Genomic DNA, 18,475 nt, shown 5'->3' with positions numbered 1-18,475 from the left:
ACACTAATTCTAGCCTTAATCTAACCCTAAATCTAGCCTTAATCAAACCCTAGTTCATACGTTAGTTATTGTCCTAACCACAGCCCTAACTCTAACACAAATTCTACCCCTAATCCGAGCCCCAAACCTACCATTAACCATAATACTAGCTCTAAGCCTAACATTAGCCCCAACCCTAACACCATTCCTTACCCTAAGCCAAACCCTAACCCAAACAAATGCTAACCCCAGGCCTAACCCTAATCCTTAGCCTAACTTCAACACTAACCGTAATACTAGTCTTAACCCTTGTCCTCATTCTACCTCTAAACCTAACCCTGACCCTCATATGACCCTAACGGTAACCCTAGGTCTAAACCTGCACCTAACCCTAAACCAAACCCTAATACTAGCCCTACTGGTAAACCTATACCTATACCTAAGCCTTACACTAGTCCTAGATGCAAAGCTAATCCTAATTATAGCTTTAACTCTAGCCCTTGACCTAAACAAAAATCTAGTACTAGCCCTAACACTAACCCTTAACCTAAACCAAACACTTACGCTACCCCTAGAACCAAACCTAGTTCTAATTCAGACTCTAACCCTAATCATAACCCTATCCCAAAAACTGACCCTAATTCTAACACTGTACCTAGTTATAAACCTGACACTAATGTAAAACCTAGACCTAACACTAGACCTAGCCATAAGCTAACCCTAAAACTAGCCCTAAACATAACCCTAATTCTTACAGAAACACATAGTCCTAACCCTAGCCCTAAAACAAACATAAAACCTAGCCCTAATCCTAGGTCTAAACTTAGCTTTAAGAATAACCCTCAGGCTGACCCTAGCCCTAAACCGAGCCCTAACCAAAGCCTCACCTTAGACCTAACCCTAGCTCAAAACCTAGCCCTTACATGAAACATGATCTTAGCTCTATCCTAAACCCTAACCTAACCCTAGCCTGAATCCTAATGTTAAACCTAGCCTGAACTTTAGCTCTAACCATATCCATAACCCTAACACCTAATTAAAATCCCATCCCTTACACTAAACCTAACTCTAACCATAAATGAAAACCTAGACCTAAACCTAAATCTCACCCTTGCCCTAGCCCTAACCCTAGCTCCAACACTAACCCTTACCCTAACCTAACTATAACCCTATGTTGGGGGTGCAAATAAAGTCAAGATGGCGCCTGGTAGTTCGCCAGGATGAGTGGTTTGTGAAGCAAGACCTGCGAGCCATTAAGATGATGAGGATTTCTTATTGCCTGACTGCTGTATCTAGATGATGTTAATTGAGTCAAGCTGTGTGCAATTAGTTAGGTATACATACTTCTGCTCTCTCTCAGAGAAGCGGCTCCTACTACCTCAGATGCTGGCTACTTTGAGTTCTCGCTCAATTCCCGGTGAGTTCACTCGCAATAAAGTAGTTCCCGTTTCAACCTTCAAGTTGCTTGTCACCTCCCGGTTTTTCTGCTCAGCCAGACTGTGGCAGTTGATAAAGTAATAATAGTGAAAGACAAAAATAACTAAATTTAATTATTAATGAAATAATAAATAGCACAGGAGATTAAAACCCTGAAGTTACACATTTGATTCAGTATTAAAGTTAGAAGCAATATTTAATTATTACCTATATAGCAAAGCAGTCAAGTCACCAGGAACATTCAAGTTCCTTTTAAAAATATTCATTTCATCTCATTATAAAATTATAAAATAAAAATTTCAATATAAGAGCAAAAGGGAGAAAAAAAATAACCTGTGTTCCCACAAATCATCTATGCTAACTGTCTAATCCTGCATTTCGGCTCTTCTTATTAGTCTCTGTTTTATAAAATATTGTGAGTACAATGGCTAATCACCCATGCTTATTTCTGCATTCAAGTTAGTGTTAAATATCTAGGTAGCTTTAGTTTATTATATAATGAATCTAAGTGTCAGTTCTAATTGAAAATTAAAGGTTGAGTTCTACACTTTAAGTGTAAACTAAAAGTTGACATTGACATTTTAATGTAGAAAAAAATGTCACAAGTCTAGTACAAAATCAAGGAATAAGAAATTATAAAATTAAAATTTGACCTTCAAAAAAAAAATCAACAATCAGCTCAACATGTAGAGCTTAATGCAGTATTAAAAGCTTTTGTGATGTTTAAAGATTCTGAATTTAATTTATTATCTGATGGTTTATGTACAGTTAATGCTATTAACTCCCTTGAAGATGCTGGTAAGATTTCCCCTTCCTCTACTGTTTTTTCTTTGTTTTCTGCTGTACAAATTTTAAACTTGGACAAAAAAGATCCATTCTTTATAGGACATATCAGGGCACATACAGTATTCCCTGGAGCCCTTTGTTTGGGCAATGATTTAGCAGCTAAAGCCACACATGACATACATAATTTTTCTATACTAGAAGAAGCTACAAATTTTCACAAATCCTTCAATGTCAATGCTAATACTTTGCCAAAGCTTTTAAAATAACTAAGGAAAAAGCTAGACATATAATAAAACAATGTCAAAATTGTGTGACATTTTTTACCTCAAGTTAATCTTCAAATTAATCCTAGAGGACAAATATCTAATCATATCTGGCAGATGGACGACACATATTTGCCAGAATTTGGAAAATTAAAATATTTGTATGTTACAGTTGATACTTCTTCTAGATATTTAATGGGCTCCCTTCATACCAGAGAAAAAACTAAAGATATTATATCTCATTGTTTACAAAATTTTGCCACTGTGGGCATTCCAAAACAGTTAAAAACAGATAATGGCCCTGGCTATACTTCTGCTTTTTTTAAACAATTTTGCTCATCATTTGCCATTACTCATATAACAGGTATCCTGTATAATCCACAGGGACAAGGGATAGTTGAAAGAGCTCTTTGAACTATTAGCATGTACTTACTAAAAAAAAAAAGGAGGGAATTGGAAAGAAATATAAATCCTCCAAAGATAAACTTAACATAACCCTTTTTACGTTAAACTTTTTAAATTTGGATTTATCAGAACTTACTGCTGCGGAAAGGCACATGTGTCTAAAAAATATACATAAGCCAAAGTTTCTTTGGAAGGATATTCTACCTGAACAATGGAAAGGTCCTGTCCCAGTGAATTTCTGGAGTTGGGGGTCTGTTTATGTGTTTCCACAGGGAGAACAGCAGCTGATTTGGATTCCAGAGAGACTTACTAAAGCTATTTCTACAGAGCAAAAAGAAGATTATTTGGCTCAAAATCCATAACAGTTGATATCTAGAACTCCAGTTTAGCTATCCTTAGATCTGTGACAATGGTTTTCGCACACCTGGAGACTAATGAATGATGAGCACCACTAAGGCCTATTTCAAATGCAAAAAACCTTGAGGCTTACTTGTGGAAATACCTTCAAACCGATATGCAAGTTACAAGAAGAATTTTTCTATTTTATTTTTTGAGCTTATACAGACATAGATTAATGTTTTTCTGATTGTTTCTATTTTTTGAACAACTGTGGAGTTTTGGGGCATTGCAATGGAAATTTTGCCTGTGGAAAGCTACAAGGCCTTTGGTATTGTGTTATATGTTTAATGTTGTGGGTGCACATTTATATTGTATGTTATGTATGTCCATGTGTCATGTATAGGGAGTGCTCATGAAAAAATGGATCCAAATATCTTTTATTCACGTGATTTAAGCAATTTAATTTAAATTGGGTATTGTTTTAAAAAGTGAACTCAAAAGGAGGTTAGCAGATCTGTTTGTTTACTTTCACCTTTTCTTTTTATTATATTTAATAATTCTATTCAGGATAATATAAATTGTTGAGAAAATTGTTTTCTTAGTGCCTACTGGAATTCAACACAATTTTCTTTAGACATCATTGCCAGAACTCCCACCTTAAGACAAAGATAGAATTTCCAGTATTAATAAAAAGTAAATGAGACTTTGGAATTACAGCAACCATCATTACAGATGTTGCTGTTTCTGCTGCTGCCACTACAGCTTCTGTGATGGCTATCACACAAATTGTACAGACTGCTGCATCAATACTTCAGGAGGGAAAGGACATGTTGGTTGATTCCTCTGCTTTGGGCTGTTTACAAAACTTTCCTGGACTGTGTTACTTATGTGCATTGTAAACTAATCTATTGATACAACAAATTGTTATAATACCAGGGTATCTTTGCTGACAGTGTCAGCGGTGGTAAATTTTTCCAAGGGCTTCTTACTTGGAGCCCTCAATTGGATTGATATCGTGGCATTTTATATCCTCCTCTTCTTTCAGCTTGTGGCAGGTTGTTTATGGTGTTTGTGTAAATACCACTATTGGTCGTTATTCACAAGTATGGCTAAATAATGTTGGGCTGGTAGTCAAAGATGGGAAAGATCCAATTACAATGGTACCAACCTAAAACACGAGTCTGACAATTTGAAGTCAGACCATCCAATGACGGGTAAGAACCATATGTAGAATTGGACAACGTAAAACAGGAATGGTCCCTCATACACATACTTGTTGTTTAAATAAAACAAAAGGGAGGAGATGTTGGGGATGCAAATCAAGTCAAGATAATGCCTGGATGTTTGCCAAGAGGAGTGGTTAGTGAAGCAATGCCAGCGAACCATTAAGATGATGAGGATTCCTTATTGGCTGACTGCTGTATCTAGATGATGTTAATTGAGTCAAGCTGTGTGTAATTAGTTAGTTATGTATACCTCTGCTGTCTAGCAGAGAAATGGCTCCTCTAACCTCGGGTGCCCACTACTTTGAGTTATCACTCAGTTCCCACTGAGATAACTCACAATAAAGTAGTTCTCGATTCAACCTTCAAGTTGCTTGTCACCTACTGGTTATTCTGCTCAGCTTGACTGTGGCAACCCTAACCCTAAAATTAATAATTACCCTAATCCTAAAACTTACCCTACATCACACCCTAGCCCTATACCTAAACCTACTCCTAATACTAGACTTAATCTAAACCATAACCTAGCCTTAAACCTAGCTCTAAAACTATCCGTTACGCTAAACATAATCCTAACCCTAATGCTAACACTATCCTGATCGCTAAACCTAACCCATCCAGTACCCAAAACCTTAACTGAAAGCTAAACTAAACCCTATCCATTACTCTAACCCTAAACTTAAACCTAATGCTAATTCAAGCTCAAACTCTTAACCTTTAGCTAAACCAAATGCTAACCCTGACCCTGACTCTGACCCTAATAAAAACGCTACCCTAAAGCTGACTTTTACCTAAACCTTAATTTTACACTACATCTAGCCTTAACGTAACCCTAAAACTATCATTAACATTAACCCTAGGCCTCATTTTAGCTTTAGAACTGGTCCTAGCTATAACCCTAACAGAAATCCTAGCCCTTAACCTAGCCTTAATCCTACCCTTAATTCTAAACTTAACCATAACCCTAGGCATAATCCTAATTCCACCACTCACCTCAGCCCTAAAGCTAGCTATAACCCTACCCATCTCCCTTTACTTAACCTTAACACCAATGATAACCCTAACTCTAGCTCAACCCCTTGGTATAACCCTAACACTAACCGTAGCCTTAATACTAGTCCTAATTTAGCCCTAATCCTAACACTAATTCTAGCCCTAATTTTAGCACTAATTTAGCACTAAACCTAACCCTAACTCTAGCCCTAATCCTAGCCCTAATTTAGCCCTAACCCTAGCACTAATAATAGCCTTAATTTACCCTAAACCTAACCCTAACGCTAAGACTACTACTATGACTAACTGTAATTCTCGTCCTAGCTGTATCTCTACTTCTAACCATATTCATTACCTTAACCCTAACCCTCACCCTGACCCTAGACCGACCCCTATCCCTAACCCTATATCTAATCCTATCTCTAAATCTTACCCTAACTCTATGCCTAAACCTCAACGTGACACTAGCCCTTACCCTGATGCTAATCCATAATCTAACCATTACTGTAGCCCTAGTCCTAAAACAAAACCAACCTATATCCCTAACCCTTAACCTAAACAAAACCCTAACCATACAACTAGTGTTAACTTAAGCCCTAATTCGAGTTCTAACCCTAACCCTAAAACTAACCGTGACTCTGAAACTGACCTTAATAGTAACCCTTGCTCTAAACATTCCCATAACCCTAAACCTAAACGTAACACTACACCTATCCCTAACCATAACCCTAAAACTCCCAATAATTGCAACTCTAGTTTCTACATTAAACATAGCCTTAATCCTAGCCCTAACCAAACCCCAAACCAAGCCCTAATACGAGCCTTAACCGTAGCTATAACCCTAACGCTAAACCTAACCCTAAACCAGTACCTAGCCCTAAACCTTACCCTAACACTAGCCAGAAATCTAAACATAACCCTAGCCCTATCACTAGCTCTAACCCTATCCATTATCCTAACCATTACCATAAATCTAATAGTAACCCTAGGCCAGACTCTAAACTTATCCCTAACCCTAACCTATTTAATTAACCTAAACCTAACCTGAACCCTAAACCTAACTCGATCATTACACTAACACTAACCCTAATGCTATTTTGAGGTCTAACCCTTAACATTAACCGAAACCAAACCGTAACTTTGACCTTTCCCATGATAATATATCTAACTCTAACCCTGACCCTACCCCTAATCCTAACCCTTATACTAGACCTAGCCATAACCTAACCCTAAAACTCTCCCTAACCAAAACCCGAGACCTGACATTTGCCCTAGCCGTAATTCTAGCCCTAACGTTAACACACAAAAAAAAACCCCATAACCCTAACCTAGCCCTAGCCCCAATCTGATCAATAAACCTACCGTAAATTTAGCTCTAACCATATCAATTACCCTAAACAAAACCTAATTATAATGCTAACCGTAGGCATAAATATAACCCTATTCATAATTGTAATCCAATCCATTATGCTAAATCTAACCTGAACCATAAACCGAACCCTATAATTACACTAACACGAACTCTAATGCTAATTCAAGCCCTAAACCTAAAATGTAACCTAAACAAAACACTAAACCTGACCCTAATAATACCCCTAGCTCTATATTTGACCCCTACCCTAAACCTAACACTTACACTAAATATAGACATAAACCTAACCCTAAATAATCCTAACCATAACCCTAGACCTGACATTTGCCCTAACACTAATCCTAGCCCTAACCCTAACACAACCCCTAGCCCTCATCTTAGCCCTAAACCTAGCCTTAATCATAACTCTAATGAAACTCTAGCCCTAACCCTAATTCTAACCTTCAACCTAGCCCTATCCCTACCTCTAACCCCATTCCTTACAGTAAACCTAACCCTAAGGCTAAAACTAACACTAGGCCTAAACATAACCATAAACCTAACCCTGTTCCTAGCCCTAATTAATCCCTATACCTAAACAAACACTAAGCTAAAACATAAGACTAACTCTCACTCTCATACTACCCCTATTCCTAGTTCTAACACTATCCCTTATTATAACCCTAAATCTATGCATAAACCAAGACCTAACAGTAGCCCTATCATTAGCCATAGACATAAGCCTAGATTTAAACCTAAATCTAAATCTAACTTTAACCCTAAGCCTAAACCTAAAACTAACAATAACCCTAAACTTTATGCTAAACCTAAAACTAGCCCTAACCATAACCATATCCCTAAAACAAAACCGAGCAATAGCCCTAACTTTAAAACTTAACCTAAACCAAAACCTAACTCTACACCTAACCCTAACCCTAGCCCTAATTTGAGTCCAAACAATAACCCTAAAACTACTCTAATTTTGAATTTGACCCTAACACTAAATCTAGCTCTAAACAACACCCTAACATTATACCTAACTCTACCACTAGACCTAGTCCTAACTCTAATACTATAACTAGACCAAATCGTAACCATAGTCCATACATTCGCCATAACTCTAAAACTAGTCCTAACTCTAACCAAAATCTAGTCTTAAAGCAAGACCTAACCCTAGCTTTAAGCCTAAACCTAAACCTAACACTAGCCCTAACCCTAACCCTAAACATAGCCCTAACCCTATCTTTAATCCTATCCCATACCCTAAGCTAACCCTTACGCTAATGCTAACCATAGGAATAAGCCTAATTCTTAGCCTAACCTAATCCCTAACCCTATTACTAGTCCTAAACTTAGCCCATATTCTAGCTCAAACAAATCCAAATCCTAACCCTAACCCTGACACTTATTCTGACCCTAATGTTAACCGTATGTCTAAAATTGACCCTAATCATAAACCAAACCCTAACACTAGTGCTAGCAATAAACCTATACCTACAAATAACACAAACACTAGCCCTAGACCTACACCTAATCCTAAATATAGCCATATCTCTAGACCTAGACCTAAACATAAACCTAGCCCTAGCCCTAATGATAAACCTTAACCTAACAAAAACACTAACCCTACACCTAGACCTAACTCTAGTGATAATTCTGGGTTTAACCCTAACCCTAACTATAACCTGAACACTGACCAAAACCCTAACACTAACCCAAAGTCTAAACATCAGGCTAACACTAACCCTAACACTTTACCTAGCCATTACACTTACCCAAAAAGTAGCCCTAATCATAACCATGGTTTTTACATTAGTTGTACGCCTAACACTAGCCCCAACCTATCCCAAAATCTGGCCCTAATCCAAATGATAACCCTAATTTTAACACTAAACCTAAAACAAGCCCTATCCCATACCCTAACCCTAGATCTAACCCTAGCTCTTACCCTATCAATTACCTTAAGCTAAACCCTAAAAGTAATGCTAACCCTAGTCCTAACCCTAATCCATTGCCTATCCCAAACACTAACCCTATTACTAGTCCTAACATTAACCTTAGTTCTATCTCTAACCCTAATCCAAACCCCAACCCTCACCCTGACACTTATACTGACCTAACATTAACCATAGGTCTAAACCTGACCCTAACCCAAAACCAAACCCTAACATTAGCCCTACCGGTAATCCTCTACTTAAACCTAAACCTAACACTAATCCCAGACTTAAACCTAATTTTAAATCTAGCCATATCTCTAGCCCTAGACCTGAACAACAACATAGCCCTAGCCCAAACAATAACCCTTAAGCTAACCCAAACACTAATCCTTCCCCTACTCTAACCCTAGTCCTAATTCTGGCACTAAACACAACACAAATTCTAACCTGAACACTGTCCCCGAACCTAACATAATCCTAGCTCCAATGCTCACCCTAACCCAAAACCTAATCCTAACACTAGACCTAGCCATAACTCTAACCATAAACTAGCCCTAATGATAACCCTAACTCTTACATTACCCATGGCCCTAAACCTAGATCTAAAGTAACACAAAGCCTAGCCTTACTCCTAGGCCTGAACATAGCTCTAATTGTAACCCTAAACCTAACCCTAGTGCTAACCTTAACCCTAAGCCTCGCTTTAGACCTAACCCCAGCTCAAAGCCTAACCTTACCCTTAACATAACCCTAGCCCTATCCCAAACCCTAAACTAACACTAACCCAAATCCTAACCTTAACCATAGGCCTAACCATAGCTCTAATTATATCCACTACCCTAACCCTAGCCCTAATCCTAACCACAACCATAGCCCTAACCCTAGCTCTAATTCTATCCATTACCCTAACCAAAATCCAAAAACTAATGCTAACCCTAGGCTTAACACTAACCTTATCTAAATCTCTAAACCTATCCATTACCCTAAAACTAATCTGAACCCTAATTCTAAGCCTATTCATTAACCTAACCCTAACTATAACCCTAATGCTAATTTGAGCCCTAAACATAAACCTTAACCTAAACAAAACCATAAGCCATACACTGACCCTAATAATAAACATAGCTGTAAATTGACCCTTACCCTAAATTTAACACTTACACTAGACCTAAACATAAACACAAACCAAAACCTATCCTTAACCTAACTCTAGACCTGACATTAGCCCTAGCCCTAATCCTAGCCCTAACCCTAACACAAACACTAGCTGTCATTCAAGCCCCCAAACCAAGCCTTAATCATAACCTAACAATAATTCTAACCCTTTCCTTAGACTAAACCTAGTTATAACCCCATCGTTTACCTGAAACCTAACAAAAACCCTAACCCTTACACTAACCCTAGCCCTAACTTTAATCTTAGGACTTACCCTACAACTAAACAAAGCACTAATCCTAAACCTAACCCTAAACTTAGCCTTAAGACTAACTCTAAAACTTGCCCTAGACCTAGCCCCAATTCTAACCCTAACACTTACCATAACTTTATGCCTAGCCTTAGTCTATAATAACTCTATCCCTAACCTTACACCTTGCTCTCACTCTAGATCTAAACTTAATTCTAAATCTAATACTATTTCTACACCTAATCCTAACCCTAACACTAGCCCTAACCCTAACACTAATCCTAAAACTAGCCCTAACCATAGGCTTAGCCCTAAAACAAAACTGAGCCGTAACACTAACCCTAAACTTTTGCTAAACCAAACCCTAACCTTACATCTATCCCTATGCTTAACCTTAATTTGAGTCCAAATCTTAACCCTAAAACTAGCCCTGAACCTGTCTCTGACATTAACACTAACCCTACCTCTAAACATCACCCTAAACCTAAATCTTACCCTAACACATGACCTAGTCCTAACCCTAATTTTAAAACTTGTTCTAATCATATCCCTAGATCATACAATAGCCGTAACCTTAAACCTAATGCTAACCAAAACCTAGCCCAAATCTGACACCTAAATGTAGCTTTAACCCTAATTCTAAACCTAACACTAGCCCTAACCCTAACCCAAAACCTAGCTCTAATTCTAGCTCTATCCTTATCCTTTACCCTAGCCAAACCACAAACCTGATGCTAACCCTAGTCCTAAAGCTGATCCTTATTCTAACCCAAAGCCTGAAACAATTACTAGTCTTAACCCTAGCCCTCATTCTTCTTTTAACCATAACCTAAATCCTAACCCTAAACCTGACCCTTATTTTAACCCTGAACATAATTCAAAACACTAATACTAGCACTACCCCAAACCCTATATCTAAACCTAAACCTAACACTAGCCCTAGATTACACCTAATCCTAAATCTAGCCATATCTTTAACCAAGAACTAAACAAAAAACTAGACATAGCTCTAATGATAACCCTTAAGCTAAGCCAAACACTAACCTTACCTCTGGACCTAACAAATCCAAATTCTGACTCTAGCCTTAACCCTAACCCTAATCCAAACACAGACCCTGACACTAACACTAACCCTAGCTATAAAACTGACACTAACCGAAACTTAAACCTAACACTAGGCCTAGCCATAACCGTAAATATAACCCTTAGATTACCATAGAACTACAACTACCTCTAAACCTAACACAAAATCTAGCCCTAATCCTAGGCCTCAATCTAGCCCAAAGTGAAACCCTAAACCTAAGCTAACCTTATCCTCATGCTAACCCTAACCCTCGCCTTAGACCTAACCCTAGATAAAACCAAAAACTGAACCCTAAATAACACCCTAGCCCTATCCCTAAACCTAATTCTAATCCTAGCCCTAATCATACTGTTTACACTAGCACTAATACTATCTCTAAAATTATCCAATACCCTAAACCAAACCTTAACCCTAATGATAATCCTAGCTCTAATCCTAATCGTAAACCTAATCCTAGACCTAACCCTAAACCTAACCCTCATCGTAGACTTAACCATAGATAAAACCATAACTCTATCTCTAATACTAACCCTAGCCAAAACCCTAAAACTAACCCTAAACATAAAACTACTCCTAACCCTAACCTGAAATCTAACTCTATCCATTACCCTAACTCTAATGATAATCTTAGCCTAACCCTAACACTAAACCTAAACATAAAACTACCCCTAATCCTAACCTGACATCTATTAACCTAACTCTAAAGAAAACGTTAGCCCTAAACCTAAGGCTAAGATTAACCATAAATGTAACTCTAGATATAGTCCTAAATCTATCCCTCACCCTAGCTCTAACCCTAGCTCAAAAACTAACCTGTACCCTAAACCTAACCCAAACCCTAACCCTACACCTAACCATACCCTAACCCTAACTCTAGCCATAATCCTATCCGAAACCCTAGCTCTAACCCTAGCTCTAATACTATTAATTTTCCTAACAATAACCCTAACCCAAAGGCTAAGCCTAGCTCTAACCCTAACCCTATCACTAACCCTAATCCTAACAATTACCCTAATCTTAACTTGAATCCTAAACTTAAACCTATCCTTACACCTAACCCTAATTCTAACCCTAATGCTAATTTGAGCCCTAACCCTAATAATTAACCTAACAAAAACCTGAAACCTGACAGACCCTAAAAATACACCTTACTCTTAACCTGCCCCTTTCCCTAAACCTAACATTAGAACTGGCCATGAACCTAACCTTTAACTATTCCTAGCTGTAACTCTTAATCAGACATTATCCCTGTCCCTAAAACTTGCCCTAACACTTACACAAACCCTAGCCCTCATCCTATTCAGAAATCTAGCCTCAATTCTAACACAAACCTAACCCTAGACCTAAACGTAATTCTAATCATCACCCTAGCCCTAAACCTAGCTATAACCCTATCCCTTCACCTAAACCTAACCCTAAACCTAATCCTAAACATAGCAGTAACACTAGGGCTAACACTAACACAAATCCTAGAAATATTCTTAGCCCTAATTTAACACTAAACTTAACCCTAACCCTAGCTTTAAGACTAACTCTTACTATTTCCCTAGATCTCTTCCTAAAATGAAGGAATCTAACCCTATCCCTTACTGAAACCCAAACACTAGACCTAACCATAGCCCAAACCCTAGCCATAGCCCTAGCCCTAGAATTAACCCTAACTCTAAATGTACCCCTAAGTCAAAACTCACCCTATTACTAGCAAAAACACTAACATTAATCATAAAACTACACTTAACTTTAGCCTTAACCCGAAAACATAATGAGGCATAGCTCTAACCCTAACCCTTAACGTAAAACAAATCCAAACCCTATATTTAGCCCTAAGCCTACTCCTAATTCGAGTCCTATCCCCAACCCTAAAACTATTCTGGACCCTGACTCTGAACCTAACACTAAACCTACCTCAAAACATGATCCTGAACTTAAACCTAACCATGAAACTAGACTTAGTCCTAAACTTAACCCTAAAATTCGCCTTAATTATAACCCTAGTTATTACATTACCTGTATCCCTAACACTAGACCTAATTTTACTCAAAATTTAGCCCTAATGCGAGCCCCAACCCTAGCTTTAACCATAACTCTAAACCTAAACCAAATCCTAACCCTTACCCTAAACCTAACCCTAACTTTAATATTGCACTAACCCTAAATCTATCATTAAACCTAACCTTAACACTAACCATAACCCTAGACCTAACCCTAGCTCTAACCCTATGCATAACCCTATCCCTAACCCTAATCCTAACCCTAATTCTAACCCTCATCCTTACCTTAACACATTCACTTAACCTAACCTATTCATTACCTTAAACATAACCCTAACTCTAAACAAACCAAACACTATACCTAGAAGTAACACTAACCCTAAAACTAGCCCTAATTGTAACCCTAGTTCTTACATTAGCCATAACCCTAAAGCTAACAAAAAACCCAGCCTAGCCCTAATTCAAGCTCTAACAATAGCTTTAACCCTAATCCTAAACCTAACCCTAGACCTAACCCTAACCCTAACCCTAGCACTAACACTAGCGCTAACTCTTTTCCTTACCCTAAGCCAAACTCTATCCCTAAAACTACCTAGTTCTAATGCTTATTCTTTGCCTAACACAAAACCTAACTCTATTGCTAGTCCTAATCCTAACCCTCAATCTAGCTGTATAACTATCCCAAACCCTAAACCTAACCATGATCCTTATTCTAACCCTAACATTAACCATAAGTCTAAACCTGACCCTAACCCTAAACCGACTCCTAACATTGGCACTACATGTAAAACTATGCCTAAACCTAACCCTAACAATATACCTAGACCTACACTTAATCCTTCATCTAGTGATAACTCTAGGACTAGCCCTAAAAAAAAAACTTAGCCCTAAACCTTATAATAACCCTAAACCTAACCCAAACACTAACCCTACCCCTAGACCAAACTCTAGATCTAATGCTGGCCATAACAAAAAAACCTAAACCTAACCTGAACACTCACCCTTACCTTAACACAAACACTAGCTCTAAACTTTATCCTAACAAAAAACAAAACCCTAACATTAGATCTAGCTATATTACTAACCCTGAAACTTGCGATCAACATAGGCCAAACCTACCTCTAACTCTATCCATTACCCTAATGCTAAACTTAATGCTAACCCTAGACCTAATCCTCACACTGACTCTAACCCTAATCCTCATCCTAGTCCAAACACTAGCTCAAAATCTAACCCTTAAAATTAACCTAACATTAACACCAAACCATGGTCTAAACCTAATCCTAACCTTAAACTTAGCCCTAATCCTAACCTTAAACCTAACACTAACCCTAGCTCTAAGCCTACATATTATCCTAACTCTAAACCTAGCCTTAATGACAACCCTGTCCCTAACCCTAGCTCTAAAACTACCCATTACCCTAACCCTATCTCTAACCCAGATGATAACCCCAGCCCTTACCTCAAATATACCCTAACCCTAAACCTAGACATAACCATAAACCTAAATCTTGTCATAGAGCTAACCCTTGCTCAAACCCTAACCATTACCCTAAACCTACACCTAAACTTATCTCTAACCCTAACCTTAAGTTGAAACCTAACCCTAATCGTAACCATAACATGACAGCAAACCCTATTCAATACCCTAGACCTAATTATAACCCTAGCCTTAACCTTAACACTAACCTTGACCCTAACCATAACTATAACCTAGACCTAACCCTAACCCTAAACCTTGCCCTAGCTCTAACCCTAGCTCACACTCTAAACCATACCCTAAACCTAAAACTAACCCTAACTGTAGGTCTAATACTAACCATAACCCTAGCTCCAAACCTATCCATTATCCTAAGAACAACCATAACCCTAAGTCTAACCCTAGGCCTAACCCTAAACCTTTTACTAACTCTAACCCTATCAATTACCCTACACCTAACATGAACCCTAAACCTAAACCAACATTATCCTAACCAAACCCTAATGCTAATTCAAGCTCTAAACCTAAACCCTAACCTAAAAGAAACCTGAAACCTAATTCTAAACCTAATAATATCCCTAGCTCTAAATCTGACCCTTACCCTAAACCTAACCCTTACACTAGACCTAGCCTTAAATCTAACCCTTAATCAATCCCTAACGTAAGCCTAGACTTGACACTAGCCCTAGCCCTAATTCTTCCCATAACCCTAAAACAAACCCTAGCCCTCATCTTAGCCCTAAACCTAGCCTTATTACTAAACCAAATGGTAATTCTAGCCCTAACCAAAATTCTAACCTTTAACCGAGCCATAAACCTAGCTGAAACCCATCTCTTCCCCTTAACCTAACTCTATCCCTAAACCTAAACCTAAGCCTAAAACTAGGCTTAACCCTAATAAAAATGCTAGACCTAATCCTAGCCCTAATTTACCCCTAAACCTAACCTAATCCCAGCCCTAAGTATAATTCTAACTCTCTCCCTAGTCCTATTTCTAGTGCTAACCTTATCCCTTATCATATTACTATTACTTGCCTTTAAATTTTCTCTAACCCTAGCTCTAGCCTTAATCTTATAACTAACCCTAACTCTAAATCTAACCCTAAAGCTAAGCTAAACCTCTCACTAACACAAGCAGAAGAAAATAATAGTAATTTTTCAACTAGCCCTAACCTAGCCCTAGACCTACAAAACAACCAAACCATAGCCCTAACACTAACCGTTAACATAAACCAAACCCTAAACCTACACCTAGCCATAAACCTAGCTCTAATTCGAGTCCTATCCCTAATCCTAAAACAAACTCTGACTCTGACTCTGACCCTAACACTACCCTAGGACTAAATAACATTCAAAACCTAAACCTAAACCTAAACCTACACCTGGCTCTAACCCTTACCCTAAAACTAATTCTAATCATAACCTTAGTTCTTTCATTAGCTGAAGCCCTAAACCTAGACCTAATCTAACCCAAAACCTATCCCTAATTGGAGCCTTAACACTACCTTTAAACCTAACCATAACCCTAAATCTAGCCCTAAACCTTACCCTAAATCTAACCCTAACCCTAACCCAAACAAAAACCTAACCCTAACCCTAGCCTTAATTCTAACCATAAACCTAGCCCTAATCCCAGCTGTAACCCTACCCATAACCCTAATCTTTATCTTAACCTTAATTTTAACACAAGGATAATCCTAAACCTATTCCTAACACTAAAACTATACATTACATAAATCAAACCTGAATCCGAAACCATATAAAAATAACCATATTTATAAACCTAATCATAACCCTAATAATTTTAAACCTAAAACCATCTCTAACTATAACCCTAGACCTGACATTAGCCCTAACCCTAATGAAGCCCTAACCCTAGAACAAACTCTAGCCCTAATCCTAGCCCTAATTTTAGCCTTAATGCTAAACCTAGCCTACCCATAAACCAAACCCCAATTTTAAGCATCGTCCTAGTTCTAAAGCTAGCTATAACATCATACCTAACCATAAAAATAACCATTACCTTAGCCATAAACCTAGACTCAGCCTTAATACTAACCCTAGCTCTAATTCTAGCCCTAATTAAGCCCTGATTCTAACCCCAAATCTAACTCTAACAGTAGGATTAATTCTCTCTCCCTAGCCCTATAACTAGTTCTGACCCTATCCCTCATGATAACTCAAACCCTAGCCCTAACCCTATCCCTAATTTTCGCTGTAGTCCTAAACCTAAATCTAACCCTAACTCAAAACCTAACCCTAAACCTAAGCCTAAACCACACCCTAACACTAGCTCTAACCCTAACGCTAAGTTGAAAACTAGTCCTAACCCAAGACATAGCCGTCAAGCAAAATCTAGCCATAGCATTGACCCTAAACCTTAACTTAAACAAAAACCTAACCCTTCACCTCGAACTAACCCTAGACCTAATTCGAGTTGTAACCCTAACTATAGAACTAATACTAACCCTGACTCTGACTTTAACACTAACCCTAGCTCTACACGTCAACCTATCCCTAAACCTAATCATATTATTAGATCTCGCCCTAAACCTAACCCCAAATCTAGCCATGAACATAGTGCCAGTTCTTAAATTAGCCATAGCCCTTAACCTAACAAAACATAGCCCTAATCTAAGGCCTAAACCTAGATTTAACCCTAACCCTTACCCTGAACCTAACAATAACCCTATCCCTAGTCTTAAACCTAGCTCTAACCCTATTTCTTACACTTAGACAAACCCTCACCCTATTGCTACCCTAGTCCTAAACCTAATTCTATGCCTACACCAAACCCTAATTCTATCACTAGTCCTAACTTTAATTCTCATTCTAGCTCTAAACTTAACCCAAACCCTAACTCTAGCCCTGATGTTTATTCTGACTCTAACACTAAACCTAGTTTGAAACCTGACCCTAACCCTTTTCCAAAACCTAACACTAGCCCTACCATTAACCCTAACACTAAAGCTAACACTAACACTAGTCCGAGACCTAAACCTAATGCTAAATATAGAAATAACCCTAGCCTTAGCCCTAACAATAACCCTTAACTTAAACCAAACACTAACTCTACACCTAGACCTAACCCTAGTCCTTATTTAGGACCTAAACCTAAACCTAAGCTTAACCTGTACCCTGATACTTACCCTACCAAAAACCCTATGTCTAAAACTTATACTAACATAAAATCTAACCCTATCACTAGAAACACTCTAAATCTAGCCAAAACCATAACTCTAGCTTTTACATTACCCATATACTTTACACTAGCCCTAAACATCACACAAAAACTAGCCCTAATTACAGCCCTACACCTCACGCTAAGCATAACTCTAACCATAAACCTAGTCCTAACTCTAACCCTAGCCCTTATTCTTGCCCTAACCCTAGCTCAAACTTTAAATGTTACCCTAAACATAACCCTAGCACAAACCCTAAAAATCACCCTATATGTAGCCCTAATCCTAACTGTAGCCGTAGCTCAAACCCTAGCTTTCACTCTATCCATTACACTAACCATAACCCTAAAACTAATGCTAAACCTAGCTCTAAACCTAACCATTACCCTTCCATAGCCCTGATTGTAAGCCTAACTGTTGCCCCAAACCTTACACTTAATCTAACCCTAATGCTAACCCAAGGCCTAACTCTAACCATAACACAAGCCCTAACACTAAACTTAACCCCAGCACTAATCCTAGCTTGAATTCTACCAATTACCCTAAATTTAAACTTAACCCTGATGATAAAACAAGACCTAAAGCTAAACCTACCCTAACCCTAAAAAAAATATAACCTT

Source organism: Callospermophilus lateralis, chromosome 12 (genome assembly GCF_048772815.1).
Source record: "Callospermophilus lateralis isolate mCalLat2 chromosome 12, mCalLat2.hap1, whole genome shotgun sequence".
In the NCBI taxonomy this organism is placed as follows: domain Eukaryota; kingdom Metazoa; phylum Chordata; class Mammalia; order Rodentia; family Sciuridae; genus Callospermophilus; species Callospermophilus lateralis.
This window is presented reverse-complemented; position numbering follows the sequence as displayed.